We start from the raw sequence: 15,006 nt of genomic DNA, 5'->3' as shown, positions 1-15,006 counted from the left end.
AGGGGCCGGAAGGCTGGCTTCCTGAGAGTTACGAAGGACTCTAAGAAGTTGGCAGGGTGACATTGTCTGAGTCACATCTCAAGAGAATTTGGGAAGAGAAGTGCTTTTCTAAAACTTTTCTACGTGGAAAATTAGACTTTGCATTTAATAGGGAATTGGGGACAGGGGATGGTGAGGGGTGTGTGCTTTTTCAGGCGTGGCCTCACTGACAGGTGACATCTGAGCCTTATGAAGAAGAGAGTCAGGGATAAGGGATGAACTGGATGTCCTGGGTTCTGGTGGTGAGGGCTGAAGACGTAATTAAGTTATCTGGATGGTCTTAGGGCTTGGAGCTCCTGCCTCTACATTGACTTCTGCCCCTGGAAAGGGAGGCTGCATGCATGCTGGTGGGTGGGCAGGAGCCGGAGAGGTCTTGTCCCGCTTTGAAGTAGGTTCTGGAACCTTGGACTGCTGTTTTTGGGTGCTGGGAAGTGAGCCTACAAAGGGGAGATCATTAAAAGGTGATGTGCTTTACCAAGAGCTGGTGATGGCCCAACACCTTTACCTTTACCTTTCCCTGCTGACAGGGGACGTCCTGGTTGAGAGGTGGGAAAGGCCTCGGGGTTGGCCACTCAGAAGCACAGCTCAACCAAAGAGAAGAGTCCTGACTGGTAGGTGCTGACTTTGGAAGGGCTGCAAGGGGACTGTGGAAGTTCAGTGAAAAGAGACAGCTGCCAACAGGGCTGTGAGAGCAGTGAGACGACCCTTGCTGAGCCCAGCTAGCTAGCTTGTCCTGCTGCAGCTCTGCTTGAGAGCGAAGTGTTGAGCAGCCTGTTTCAGGAAGGAGCCCCTTATCCCTCATCACCATTCCCTGAGCACCTGCAAAGCGTTCTTTCACAAGTGACCTCTGGACACACTCACAGCCCCTTCTTCAAGCTCACAAGGTAGACACACTCGCCTGGGACCAAACTTCCCGGGAAGAGGTGAAGCCAGCATTCAAGCCGAGGTCAGGCTGAGTCCAAAGCTCAGGTTTTTACCATAGATACTAGGTGACCTCTCACACACAGTAAGGGACCCTGAAGGAATATGACAGGGCCTGTCCTCTGGGTGGGCTAAACATTCTCTTAGGAGACAGAAGTCACTGAGACTTTTGTTCTGGCAGCAGCAGAGAGGACCAATGGAGGGGGTGTCCTTTGCTCTTTGCATTTACTATGTGTGTCTGGAGAGAAGCAGTGGCAAGAAGCTGCTGGCCTTGTCCTAGGCATTTAAGGGAAGAGTGCCTGTTCTGGTTTTTGCACTATCTAGCCTGAAACCTCCGGACTGGAAATACTTAGTCACAAGCTCTTCTAGTACATGCAGCCACACAGAAGTGACATTCGGGACATGGCTCTTTGGACACATTCTCCCATCAATGCACTTAAGTCATGTGAGCATCCCAGGCCCCTCCCAAGGGTTTGGAGACCTGGAGTTACTTCCTACTCCGAGTTGGATTGGAATATTGGAGAAGTCAGGGTGAGGTGGACTCAGGCAGGGGGGCCCAGCCATTATCATTATAGAGGAAGAGAGACCCAGGTCGTTTCTGACAGCCAAAGAAACACCTGTTTTAGGGCGGAAGTGAGGGATAGGATCTTGGTAACGTCGATGAAAAGATGATATTTTGTCAGATACCGAGAGAGAACCCAGCGGAACAGATTTGCATTGATGTTCTACATGGGTTCCTCTGGTGACTCGTGGGCCAGCCACAGAAAAAGGTGTGAGGTTTTCAAAAGTATTTCCTACAGCAAATTCAGTTCCACATTGAAAAGTGCCCGAGAATGAGCATTTGAACAACACGACTGCAGCAATATATGCTTTACTAGTTGAAAAGCTTCCCAATTTTAATTTTTAAAAATTGATTTTACAAATCAGGATAGGCAGGCAAGGAGATCCCTAAGGCCATGTGGTCTTTCCAAACTGGCTTGCAGAACAAAAAGTTTGAAGGCCTCTATCAGGAAGAACAGGTTCGATTTCCAAGGTCTCTTTTTTTTTTAAATTATTAGCACCTTTAATTATTATTTATTTATTTATTTATTTGGCTGTGTTGGGTCTTCGTTTCTGCGCGAGGGCTTCCTCTAGTTGCGGCAAGCGGGGGCCACTCTTCATCGCGGTGCCCGGGCCTCTCACTATCGCGGCCTCTCTTGTTGCGGAGCACAGGCTCCAGACGCGCAGGCTCAGCAATTGTGGCTCACGGGCCCAGTTGCTCCGCGGCACGTGGGATCCTCCCAGACCAGGGCTCGAACCCGTGTCCCCTGCATTGGCAGGCAGACTCTCAACCACTGCGCCACCAGGGAAGCCCTCCAAGGTCTCTTTATTTGGGATCCCAGCAGGCCTTGTTTCTAGTGAGAGACTAACTGCCCTCTTTCCTACTGCGGGGATGGAGAGAAACACTGTTGTCAGGCCTGCAGGCTGGAGAAGGGAAACACCACTACCCCTGAGTCATAAATATCCTCATCCTTTCTTTTAACAAAGGTATATCTATATCCACATAGAAAAAAAGACTGGGGGAAATACCAGATGTGCATGGTGGTTCACTGTAGGTGATTTGAATTTTTTTTCTTTTAATTCTCAAATGTATTTTTCAAAATTTCCACAAAGAATATGTGTTCCTTTAATAAGAGAAAAAAAAAAAAAAAACACCCCACATAAATACCTCTCTCAGTAGAGACACAGATGTAGAGAACAAACATATGGACACCAAGGGGGGAAAGTTGGGGGGGGGGAGTGGTGTGATGAATGGGGAGATTGGGATGGACATATATACACTAATATGTATAAAATAGATAACTAATAACCTGCTGTATAGAAAAAATAAAATTCAAAAATAAATAAATAAATAAATACCTCTCTCAGGTAGAAAAATAACAAACATTTATGGAACACTCTGGTTTGTAAAGTCCTTCTCACATACATTCTAATTGAATCCTCTCAACAGCACTCTCTGATGACTATTTCTATTTTGGCTTCAGAACACAAGCCTTAGGAGGTTTAGAAACTTTCTCAAGGACCCACGCAAGCCAGAGTGGAACTCAGTCTTCTCACTGTAGGTTTCCTCATCCGTTAGGATGCCAGAATCTTGGGATGAGGGGACTGAGGCTGCGGAAGGAAATCTGAGGGCAGGTCGGGGGAGGAAGCAAGGGGGCAATGGTAACCTCATGGGAGGTGGAGGTTGGCAGCTGCTGTTTGGAGAACTGTGGTCGTCTTTCTTCTGGTTTTATTTGGTGGGTCCCAGGGATGATTTCTGGGCTGAATAGAAAGCTTGCCCTCAGGATATTGGTCCTCTGGAGCTCCCAGCAGCTGGGTTTTGCTCTGCCTGGCTCACCTCTCTAGTTGGATACAATGGGGAACTACTTCCCCAGGTCACGCATGGCCCCATACTTTCCTCCTTCTTTCCTGGGCCCAAGGCAGGGCTTCTTCCTTGTGTTGGACAAAGTGAGAGGCGTACGGTCCAGTGTTGGCCTGCCTGCTTACACCCTGGTCCCGGGCTCCTCCAGGAGTTAAGAGGTGCCCTCTGCTGGAGTGGAGGCTTCTGGGCTGAGGCAGGGAATCTGGAGATGAAGACAGGGAGGTGGAATATGAAGGAGGTTCCCTTTCAGAGCTGGAAAGAGGGAAGGTGAAGTGGACCATTGGCTAGAGCCACCAGTGGATGCTCAGGGAACACTCCAGCTGGCAGTCCACCCTTCTCTGTTAGATGTCAGCCTTGCTGGGGTGAGGCTGATCTGTCCCTGATCATTAGTGTGGACCAGCTGGAAGAATTCTCGAGTCCAGTTGATTGGGAAGGAAGATGAGAAGGTCTGTTTTTTTTGAGAGATAAAAGAAGTGGTGTGTTGGAGCCAGCTCCTGCCAGCTTTCGAGAGGCCAATTGTTAAAATTTTAAGCATCTTGTGTATCGTCATGTTGGTAGCTTGAAACTGGTCATAGTGGGAGTATTTCCACCATCGAAATGGACAAATGCCACAAATCAGAGCTTCTCCCTGCCAGAGAATTGACTGTTAAACATTTACCTGCATATCCCTGGGCAGGAGTACCCTTTACCTCATGGTTTGGGGCTCACTTTGGCCTTTTAAGGGAGATAATGACAACGCTGTCTGGCTTTGGGCTCCTCTCTGTGATGTCAGGATGGGAAGTGGGGTCACCCTTGCCCTGTGGCTTTCATTTTCCTATACCTAAATCACAGGGGGCAGGCTGGGCTGGAAAGGGACCTCCTGTGTCCTCTAGGCCATGTGACAGCTGGTACAATGCCCGGGACAAAGTACATGCTCCAGAAATAGTTGTTCAGGGGGGCCGAGGGAATCACTCTCACCTATTATAATTTCATAATTTTCCTGACTGTGTTGTCAGCAGAGGGCACTACAGGACTAATGATGTTTGAGTTATGGCTCCCTCCGATTATCTTAAAAAAAAAAATCATCAATTTGAAAGAAACAGAAACGAACCAAACTGACTTGGTAATTTTTAGGTAAAGCACCAATTTTGAAAAAAATTGCAGTGCTCAAGTGATAGATAATAGTGAACAATGCTATAGCACTTTATAGTTTATAAAAGCACTTGACCTACATCATCTTGTATAATTCTCAGGACAACCCCGTGAAGCAGGTGGAAGCGTCACAGTGTAGTAGATACATGTGTGGGCTCTGGAGTCAGTGTCTGGGCTTCAAGTCCTGGCTGTGTCAATTATGGACTCTCTGACTTTGGACAGGTCACGAAGCCTTCCAGTGCTTTGGAGGTAACACTGGTACTTGACTTGGAGGCTTGGTGTGAAATGGGAGGAGGCTCGCAAAGCACTTAACAAACTGCTTTGCAGGTAATAAGCACTCAGCAGACGTTAGCTCTTATCATTCTTGTTACAACACCAGGCACCTGATCTGAGTGTGAAGGAAACCCTCAAGGTCGTATCATGGGTAAGGGCAAAGCCAGGACCGAAGTCCCACCTCTCCTAATACAAGGTCTCTGCCTCTGGTCATCACCCATCCCCAAACTGTCACTGCTGACAGACCTCCCAGCTGTGCTAATAATGCTCATCATTCCTGCTGGAATGCTGGAAAAGTACTTTAAAAAAATTCCCTCTTGAAATCCTTAATCCCAAATTAATTTGCTTAGTAGCTCATTTTTCTTAAGGAGCTCACAGCTAACTTCAGCCCAGTGCTCTCCAGGCCTCATGATCTGAACCTGAGTGCTCAAAATCAGGGAGGTTTACTGTCCTGAGCAGTATAACCCTGGCGTCATGAACTCAAAAAAGACTTCAGGGCCAGCAGGTGTAGTAAGATAGCAGTAGTGGGGATTCTGGCCCTGTGTGAAGCAGGAAGTGGATGTGCAGAATGAGTATGGCCAGATCATCTGATTTTCAACAGAAGCAAGGACTCCAGATGTTCATGTGAAATATCCCAGTTGATAAATCTTGTCAACTAATTTTAAGTTTTATAAAAATCACTGCGGGGAGCAAGTCAAGCATGGTTGTAGGCTGCATCCACCTGTGCTACCAGTTAGCAATCACTGGATAAGCCTTAAGGTGCGGTGGGGTAGTTGTGACGCATGCTTCCAGGGGCAGCAAGGGCAATCCCACGGCAGTTTGGAGAGCCTTGTCAAAAGCCAGTGTACTGATATTTTGCTTAATTGATCATTTTCTCCCTTTGGCTGAGTTAAGTCTTTGCTCTTTCTGTAAAGAATCAATTCCTTGCCTGAGTAGTGTGGGAAACATCTGGATGAGAGTTAGACTAACTGGAATCGATCTGCAACCCTGCGGTGTGACTCCAGGCAAGTTTCAGACCCCTCCCCCACTCCCTCCAACACACCCGATGCAGCTGGGTTTCCACCCTTTTAAGATCAGCGATGTTTCGGATTTTTTTGACATGTACACACTGCTATATTTAAAATGGATAACCAACAAGGACCTACTGTATAACACAGGGAACTCTGCTCAATATTATGTAACAGTCTAAATGGGAAAAGAATTTGAAAAAGAACAGATACATGTGTATGTATAACTGAATCACTTTACTGTACACCTGAAACTATCACAACGTTGTTAATCAACTCCACAGCACTATAAAATAAGGGGACTTCCTGGGTGGCACAGTGGTTAAGACTCTGCGCTCTGAATGCAGGCGGCCTGGGTTCGATCCCTGGTCAGGGAACTAGATCCCACATGCGTGCCACAACTAAGAGTTCGCATGCCACAACTAAGGAGCCGGAGAGCTGCAACTAAGGAGCCCACCTGCTGCAACTAAGGAACCTACGTGCCGCAACTAAAAGGGAGCCCACATACCACAACTATGACCCGGTGCAACCAAATTTTAAAAAAAGACAAACAAACCAACCAAAAAACAATATAAAATAAAAAGTTAAAAAAATAAGATAACAATGTCTAAAGTAAAAAAAAAAAATCACCTCAAGTTTTAAATTAGGATAGAATACAAAATATAGCTTAATTAAACCTCTTCTAAAAATACCAGTTTTCATTCTATGTATTGGTTTTTCTTTTCAACAGATTCAACAGCAAGCTAAGAGGCAGATTAGTTACGAAAGTTCAAAATGAGTTTACCAAAAAGTGTCAGTGTGGGCTGAGTATGAGACATATAACTAAGAGGATTGAAGCATACACTTTGAAACCAAAATGCCTGAGTGTGAATCTGACTCCACCAGATTGTAAGTATGTGACCTTTGACAAATGACTTAACCTCTGTACTTTAGAATGAGAGTGACTTAGTACCTACCTCCTCAAGGTGTTATGAGGATTAAATTAGTCATTGTGTCTAAAGAATATACAGCAGTTTAAGCACCCTGGAATTGTTTGATATTACCATTCTTAAAATTATTTTGGCAATACCAATGTTGTACTCATTGAAATTTGTTTATTTTTACAGTTGTTGAATTACAATGTTGTACATCTGAAACTTGTATAATTAAAAAAATCTTGGACTTCCCTGGTGGCGCAGTGGGTAAGAATCCGTCTGCCATTGCAGGGGACACGGGTTCGATCCCTGGTCTGGGAAGATCCCACATGCCACGGACCAGCTAAGCCCATGAGCCACAACTACTGAAGCCTGTGTGCCTAGAGCCTGCGAGCCTCAACTACTGAGCCCACGTGCCACAACTACTGAAGTCTGCGTGCCTAGAGCCCGTGGTCTGCAACAAGCCACCGCAATGAGAAGCCCACGCACCGAAACACAGAGTAGCCCCCACTCACCGCAACTAGAGAAAGCCCGCGCACAGCAACGAAGACCCAACGCAGCCAAAAATAAATAAATAAAATAAATACATTTATATTAAAAAATCTGTTTTGAGACGTATTTAAAAAAAAAAAAATCAGCAATGGCTGTTGTTCTCTATTTAGAAACTTGCTCAGAGAAGGAGCCTCCACTTTTTGAGTGTCAGGCCAAGAGCCTCCTCATTGGTCTACATTAGATCCGCCCCACCCCCAATTTTGAATTATTCTTTTCATTGCTTGCTTGTTTTTTAACACTCAAGAATCTTTGGAAACATGCATATCTGTGGTGTAGTCCATGCAGTGAGTCAAAGCAGGTACAAGAAGCATGTCATTTTGGGTCCTCTGAGAAACAGACACCAGGATGGAGTTAGGTATGCAAAAACCGAATATCTATGAAGGATAAAGGGCAGGGGAGCAGAGGTCAGTGAGAAGAGCCTTCAGGCAACAATGCAGGTCTGAGACTTGCCAAAGGAGAGAGGACAGGAAAGAGGGTTGGGTAGGAAGAACCTTAGACTGGAGCTCAGCAAAGCTGAGAAAGTCTTGCCTAGGCTGATCGGAAGCCCAAGAGCTGAGGAGTGTCCTGGCCCGGCTGAGGTTCCCCTGCTGTGCTCAGTGTGCGAGCTGCAGGGTCCCAAAGGTGCCATGGCTGGAGGCGGCTAGCCCGCTACGTCCCTTGCAGCAGGTTCCCTCCCTAAGGGAGATCTGAGTGGTACTCTCCTGTGACTGCCCCAATCAGCAAGAAGAGTTCCACGATTCCACAAGTGTTTGGCTGACTTACTTTTACCCAGCAAAAGGGAGTGGAGTGTGGCGGTTCAAAGTTACTCCTAGGTTGGTGGCTCCATTGCTGCGCTGTCTGTGACCTTAGGGCCAGGAGCTGAATTTCCTTATCTGTTCAGTGAAAACAGTGAAAGCATCTCTCCCCTGGAGTTACTGTGACAATGATGATAGAATGTATGTAGAGTGCTTAACAGAGTGCCAGGTGCCTGAAGCAAGTGCTGAATAAATATGTTTACTTTGGAAATATAGGCAGCTGTACAACTTTTTTTTTTTTACTTTGATTTTTAGAGGTCTTGTCTTCTAAGATGACATCGTTAGGGTGAGTCTGGTCAGTAGGTCAAGTGAGGATGCATTTATGGAAAATGGCCACCAGCAGCACTATTCCACCAACCCTGTGAGGTAGATTCTACTATTATGTCTATCTTACAGAAGAACAAATTGAGGCACATAAAGGTCTTGGTGATTTGGCAGAGCAGGTGACTCAGGTATGACCAATCAGGGCACTGTATTGCATCCCCTTGGTTCAGGAATAGGCGGGGGACCCATCAGAACCAAGGAGATGTAATGAGAATGGCCAGGGTAGCTGCAAAGAGATTGGGCTCTTTTACAAATGAGCTTGGACCAGAGAGGGTGTCAGGATGGTGATGCTGAAGCTGTATTAATTCCTCAAAGGTAAGCCGCTCTGAGAATAAGACAGAGGCAGAAATGGTTGGCTGGCTAATCCAATACCCATTCAAACCCTTTCTTCTATAACTGCTCTGGAGGAGATTGCTGATTGTCCCCCAATACCTCTCCCTTTCTTTGTGTTAGTAACAGAACTCTTCAAGTTTTAGGTGGGCACATGGCTACCCAAATTCTACATTTCCCAGATTCCCTTGCAGCTGGTTCTGATCATGTGACTAAATTCTGGCCAGTGGGATACAAGCAGAAGAAAAGTAATCAGTGCAACTCCGGCATCACATCCTTAAAAGGAATCTTCTTGCCCTTCTCTTCTACTTTCTCCCTTCCTGGCTGGGAAACGACAACAATGGAGGAACCAAGCAGACCCTGTAATGAAGAGGCAGAACCATTCCACAATACTGGGTATGGCTTTTCTTTGACTATTAGCCGAAGCAAAACAAAAAACACAATGACAATGACAAACCCTGCCTCTGCTGTAGGAACCAGAAAAACCCAAGACCATGCTTTCCTAGCCTCCTTAGTGGCTAGGTGGCCATGTGGCATGTGACACTTATGTGGCCAATCAATTGGAAACAACTAGGGGCTTTGGGGAAGGATTTCCTTTTCTGGATAAAAGAATCAGATGCAGCTGGCCTCTTCTTTTTGCCTTGAATGCCTGGAACTGGAGCCGTCCTCCTATGACTCTAAAGATGGTGGAGCTGAAATGAAGAAAGAGGCTGAGTTCTTCAGTAATTGTGGCACATGGGCTCAGTAGTTGTGGCTCGCGGGCTCTAGAGCACGGCTCAGTAGTTGTGGCGCACAGGCTTAGTTGCTCCGTGGCATGTGGGATCTTCCCGGACCAGGGATCGAACCCGTGTCCCCTGCATTGGCAGGTGGATTCTTAACCACTGCGCCACTAGGGAAGCCCCAGAGGCTGAGTTCTTGATAACATCACCGAGCTGCTGCATGGTAGTGTCATCTATGCCTATTCTGGGCTACTTACTATATGAGAAAAAGAAACCTATCTGAGAAAAAGAAACCTATCTCCAGATTTCTTATGTGAGAAAAAGAAACCTCACTTCCTTGAAGCTTCTATTAGCTGAGTTTTATATTATTACAGCCAAAACACCAAAACATCGGTAGAACTTAGTGTGACAGAGGGCCCAGATGTTGATGATGTCATCTGGCCCCTGAAGACAGTAGTGCCTAAGGCTAGCCCAAAGCCCTGGACTTTTCAGTTATAAGAGATAGTAAGTTCTCTTTCTGCTTTAACAGTTTAGGTTGGGTTTTCTGTTGCCTGAAATGAAAAGACTACTGATACAACTATTAACAAATAGCCAAGCAGACTGATTGAATTTTCTATTTCTTCTCAGTCCCTCCTCCATATTTTATGGTGAAAAAAAAATGAGTAAAATTAAAGGAAGGAAAGAAGAAGAAAGGAAGAAATGGAAAGAATAACACACAGTAGTAAAACTTGAGCTAGACTGACAGAAGGTTAGTATGCTTTCATAGTTCCTTGTCCAGAAACCTGGGTCCTAGCTTCCCTCTTCAGGGTGTTTGTTACTGACTCATGGGTTTGCCCTTGACACCATGTGAGCCCCCTGACTGCACTGAGTACTGTGATTCAGTTCCCCATTCCAAGCAACCCAGCGCCACATTGCTGGGGCCTTTCATTCTCCACTATTCTTCCTTACATGTGGCATGACCCACGCCAAGTGACCCATGTCCTGAACCAGTCTGCCTGTTCTCCCAGGTTACCCTTGGTTCATAGGCCATAACCCTCTTGTACTTACTGGTCTCCAGGGTTTTCATCACTTCTGAGAAGCGACCGTTTGGTCCAGTCTAGGTGTGGACCAGCATTAATAGGCAATTGCCACAGGGAGATAACACAGGAAGAAAAATGGCTAAAAATATACAGTGAATCACAGAAAATTACATCTCTTAAACCCTACAGTGTATTCCTATCGCCATAGCAACCCCCGGCTAGTAAAGACAGAGCTGATTTATTGCCGGCTTTCCCCAGCACTCAATTCTGCCAGAAGCGCCTCCAGCCTGTGATGTGAGTCTCAGTGAGGAGAGAGATAGGGACATCACAAACCCAGTGTCTTCTCTCCTCCCTCCCTTCCGGTAGTGTTTCTGGAGTGAAGAAACCCGAGTTCCTTCCATACAACCCAGATTGTCTCCCAGCGCCTTTTGTGAGGTGAAGGTGACTGTTTCTAACCTCTGACAAAACATCCTGCATTCTGCCGAACGAATGCTCATGGCAGCAGAGGGCTGACTTCCTGGAGGGGGTCAGTGTGGATGTGGAATGTTAGGAGGCTGTAGGTGCCAGGCTGGTCTGAATGAATGAGGAGAGGAGAGGAGTCCCCCTCTTTCCTTCTTTCTTTTCCTTTCCTTTCCCTCTCTACCTCACTCTCTCCTTCCCTCACTTCCCTGACTCTTCTCTCTCCCCTGCTATTTCCTCAGTAGGTCCACTGTGACATGGACTTGCCAGGAGATGGGAGAAAGAGTCAAGCCTTGACTTAAAACATGAGTCTGGTACATAGAGAGACAATAAAATGTATTTAAATAAACATTTTGTTATTCCATTGGCACTCTAAAATTCCTTGGTGTGTAATGTTTGTTTTGTCATAATGTTAAAAATGAGATTCCTGATTGCTATTGAAATTTTCATAGTTTGGAGAAATATTCTGGACCAGTTCTGGAGCATCCTCTCTCATAAATAGCCCTGCCTGGACCTGTCAAAAGGACAAAGGAGATGGCTGGAAGGAGCTCCCACTGGCCAAATCTGGGACAATCTGAACTTCAAAAACAAAAACAAAAACAAAAACAAAAACAAAAACAAAAAAGATAGTAGTGGTTTGTAATCCACTGAATAAAATAAGAAAATATAGGTTCATACTGATATAAACAAACAAATAAATGGAGGAATAGAAAAAGCCCTTCCTTACAGTAAAATTCCAACCAATAAGTGTAGAAGAAAGGATAGGATTAGAAAATCACCATTTGGCAGCCTTCAGGCAAGAACTGTCAATGGATGTGTAAACCAGTGGGTAAAAGTTTAATGAGAAGCAGTATTTTTATACAATCTCAACATACCTCCTCATAAAATATTTACTGATTTCAAAGAGAAAAATAATAACTTTGCAGTGGAGAGGCTTGACAGACCCCACCTGAGCCAAATGATCAAAGTTAGCACCACAAGGGACAAATGGGACAAATCAGTATCATGTCTCTCCGGATGTGATAATGCTAAGAAGGACACAATATCACCTCTGCGGTATTCCTGCCAAAAACGCACAGCCTGACTCTAATTGTGAAGAAACATCAGAAGGTCCAAAAATAAGGGACAGGCTATTCAATAAGTGCCTTATATTCTTCCAGAAAGTCAATGTCATGAAAGACAAAAACTGAGGAACTACCCTAATTGAAAAAAACCTAAAGAGATCTGATAATGGTGATCTTGGATCGGATTCTGGATCAAATTTTTTTTGTCTATTGCTATAAAGAACATTGTTAGGAAAACTGACGAAATTTGAAAAAGATGTGTAGTTTAGATACTATTATTGAATCAAAATGATTTCCTGATTTTGATACTGTATTGGGGTCATAAGAGGGAATGACCATTTTTTAAGTATTTAGGGATAAAAGGGCATCGTATCTGTAACTTAACTTTAAACCAGTTTAGGAAAAAAGTATACAGGACAGATAGGTAGATAGATAGATAGATAGACAGATAGAAAATGATAAGCAAATGAGGTGAAGCATGTACAGGAATTCTTTGTACTTTTGTATTTTTCTGTAAAAAGTACTTTTCTATAAGTCTGAAATGATTTCAAAATAAAGATTAAAAAATAGCCCATCTTCAGACTCAAAGTCCTTTTAAGTGAAATTTCCTTCCATTCTTTTCTTTCCTGCACACTGATGCTACACTGTAGTGTTTAGGTCCTCACAGCTCCTGCACAAAGCAGGAAAATCCTGCCATAATGGGGGAGTGTGAGGAGGGTGTACATTTATGTGTGCCTGTGTGTGTGAGGAAGACGCAGCGTCTCCCTCAGGGTGTCACCAAAGGCCAAACATAAAGCCAGGATAAAGTCATTTGTTACAATGCCCAGATCAGACCGGGAAATGAAGTCAAAGGCCCCTTGGTGACTCCTTTCAGGTTTCTGAGGGAAGGGAGGGCATGACCTGGGTGGGATGTACTGACCCAGCTCAGTGAGAGCTGAGAGCCAGCTTATGGTGTGAGAAAGCCGGGGAATGAACCCTCATTCTTTCTCTCTCTCTCTTTCACGCCCCCCCCCCCGCCCCTTCACACACACACACACACACACCTCTTTCCTCTTATTTCCTAGAATCTTTCCAAACACTCTGGTACCTGGTGAACGAGCCCTTTCTATCAGGGACAGAACGTCTCTCCACAAAAGGGGGCTCTTTCTTCCTCTGGGAGCACGGAAGGAAGCTCAGTATGTGGAAACCTGCTAACTTCAGGCTTAGAAGGTGGCAAGGTGGATGGGAGGACCATGTGAGGCCCAGTGCCCTATCTTCCTACATTTGGTTCAGCCTGTCCAGAGCTTGTATCCAGGGCCAAGAACCTGGTATACAAGTCCCAAAGCACATGCCCCAGTGTCTACACAATGGTCATGACATGAAAAGATTCCAAAGGAAGGTCTTCCATGTGCTGCATTAAAATTCACTCCACTGCTTTCTCTAGTAGGCACTTACTTTAATTCATTCATCTCAATATTGTGAGCTGCAGTGAAGCAGAAAATGGTTCTGCTATTTCTAAGTGATCCTGATCAAATGAAATAATGTCTTGATTTCTTCCCAGTGGTCTAGGGACAATAACAAGAGAAGCCTAAGGGATGGGTGGGGTAGAGCTCCCCTCGGAAGTGGGCATCTGTTCCACCCTCAGCTTTTAGAACACTGCCTTGTGGTTGGAGGGAGGCACAGGGAAGGAAAAAAGTGGAGTCATTTTCAGTTCTGAAAAGATGATATTTGTCTCAGTCTACCATCAGCTAGATATGAGGTATACACATCAAATAGGCACAAGGCTTCAGGCTGGACCGTGAAAAAGAAACTTTAAATATTTAAGAGCTGGTCAGCTCTAATCTGATCAGTTTAGAGTGAAAAGTAAAGACACTAAGTGCAAGCCCTTTTTAAAGAGGCCACAGTCTGTATGTTTCTGCAGAGAAGGTAGACCTCCATGGCTGGGCCTGAAGTTGTGCATAGATTATAGAGGGTCCAACTGCCTGCCATCATGTGGCCCATTTGCCCACATACTACCCCCACATGGCTTTGTTTCAGAGTTACTATACACCAGGTAGCAGCATTTTTTTTTATCAGTCAAGTGGGAATCAGGCAATAAATGACTTGATATAAAATTTAGACCATGCTCAGCACTGGGACAAACCTGTAAGAAACTATAAAACTAGCTCTCAGATAGAAGTGGGAGTGACCAAGAAACTCCCCGTGCCATCACAATAACTGTGACGGGGATAGTCAGGGTCCTTCCATCAGACCTCTAGGACCCAATGACATGAGAGGGATTTTAGTTTTTTTTTTCAAGGCTCCCATATGGAAAAATATTATTTTAAAATATTATTATTATTACATAGGAAATTCATTATTTTCATGGGGCAACTTATACCTTCTTTTATTTCACCAGTCTGAGGAAGCATATCAACACTTTCAGAACCAATATTTGTAATTTCAACAAAAAATGTTCTTACTAAGATCTCAAAACTCATATAACATAGACTTGGGAAGGAACTGCTATATTTAAGGAGTGAGGAAGGAATCTGCAAAAGGAGAAGCAGATGCCTTGCCGGAGCCCAGGGACAAGTAAGCTCCACGGCAGAGGGAGGAGTTGGGAGAGATGCCCATGGCCCAGTACCCTTCTCCAGCACTGTGGGCGGGGACAGTGGGTCAGGATGAGTGTTACTGTTGTCTCCTGACTGTGAGTTCTGCCAGGGATTCCATTTCCCACATGCCACCCTGGTAAGAGTCTCTTTCTGTTAATTGCTCAGAATTGGGCAAACTCTTTTAGCTGGTTGAGTCCATACTTGGGACTTAGTGATTTGCAACATGATAATGTTCCATTTTTCTTCATTACAGATGAAACCTATAACCATTTGTCCTCATCATATTTACTGTGGTAGGATAAAGATGGATGCAAATTCTTTGCCTCTCCTCTCACCAAGAGGTAGTGTCTATGTCCTCTTTCTTTGAATCTAGACTGATCCTAAGACTGGCTTTGACAGAGTGCACTAGAAATAATACTGTGTAACTTCTAAGGCTGGGCTTAAAGACATCAGCAACTTCCAATATTGTCCTGCTTGGAAGCAGCT

The 15,006-nt window shown here is 45.0% G+C and overlaps 1 protein-coding gene across 2 annotated transcripts in view; it reads left to right on the top strand.

The window, feature by feature from the left end:
• The window catches only part of LOC309626178 (uncharacterized protein), a 167,586-nt gene that overhangs the window by 19,787 nt on the left and 132,793 nt on the right, over positions 1-15,006 (top strand). Inside the window, exon 2 of one of the 2 annotated variants that reach the window (XR_014242986.1) lies at positions 6,503-9,400. The exons of the other annotated variant lie outside the window; for it this stretch is intronic. The gene's annotated coding sequence lies outside the window, so the exon portion shown is untranslated. Of the gene's footprint in view, positions 1-6,502; positions 9,401-15,006 lie in introns of those variants that run through there. 2 annotated transcript variants of the gene reach the window in all.

Source organism: Balaenoptera borealis (assembly GCF_965194805.1).
Source record: "Balaenoptera borealis genome assembly, chromosome: 3".
NCBI classification, from domain to species: Eukaryota; Metazoa; Chordata; class Mammalia; order Artiodactyla; family Balaenopteridae; genus Balaenoptera; species Balaenoptera borealis.
Note: the sequence above shows the minus strand (reverse complement) of the source record. Positions and strands in the feature narration are given on the sequence as shown.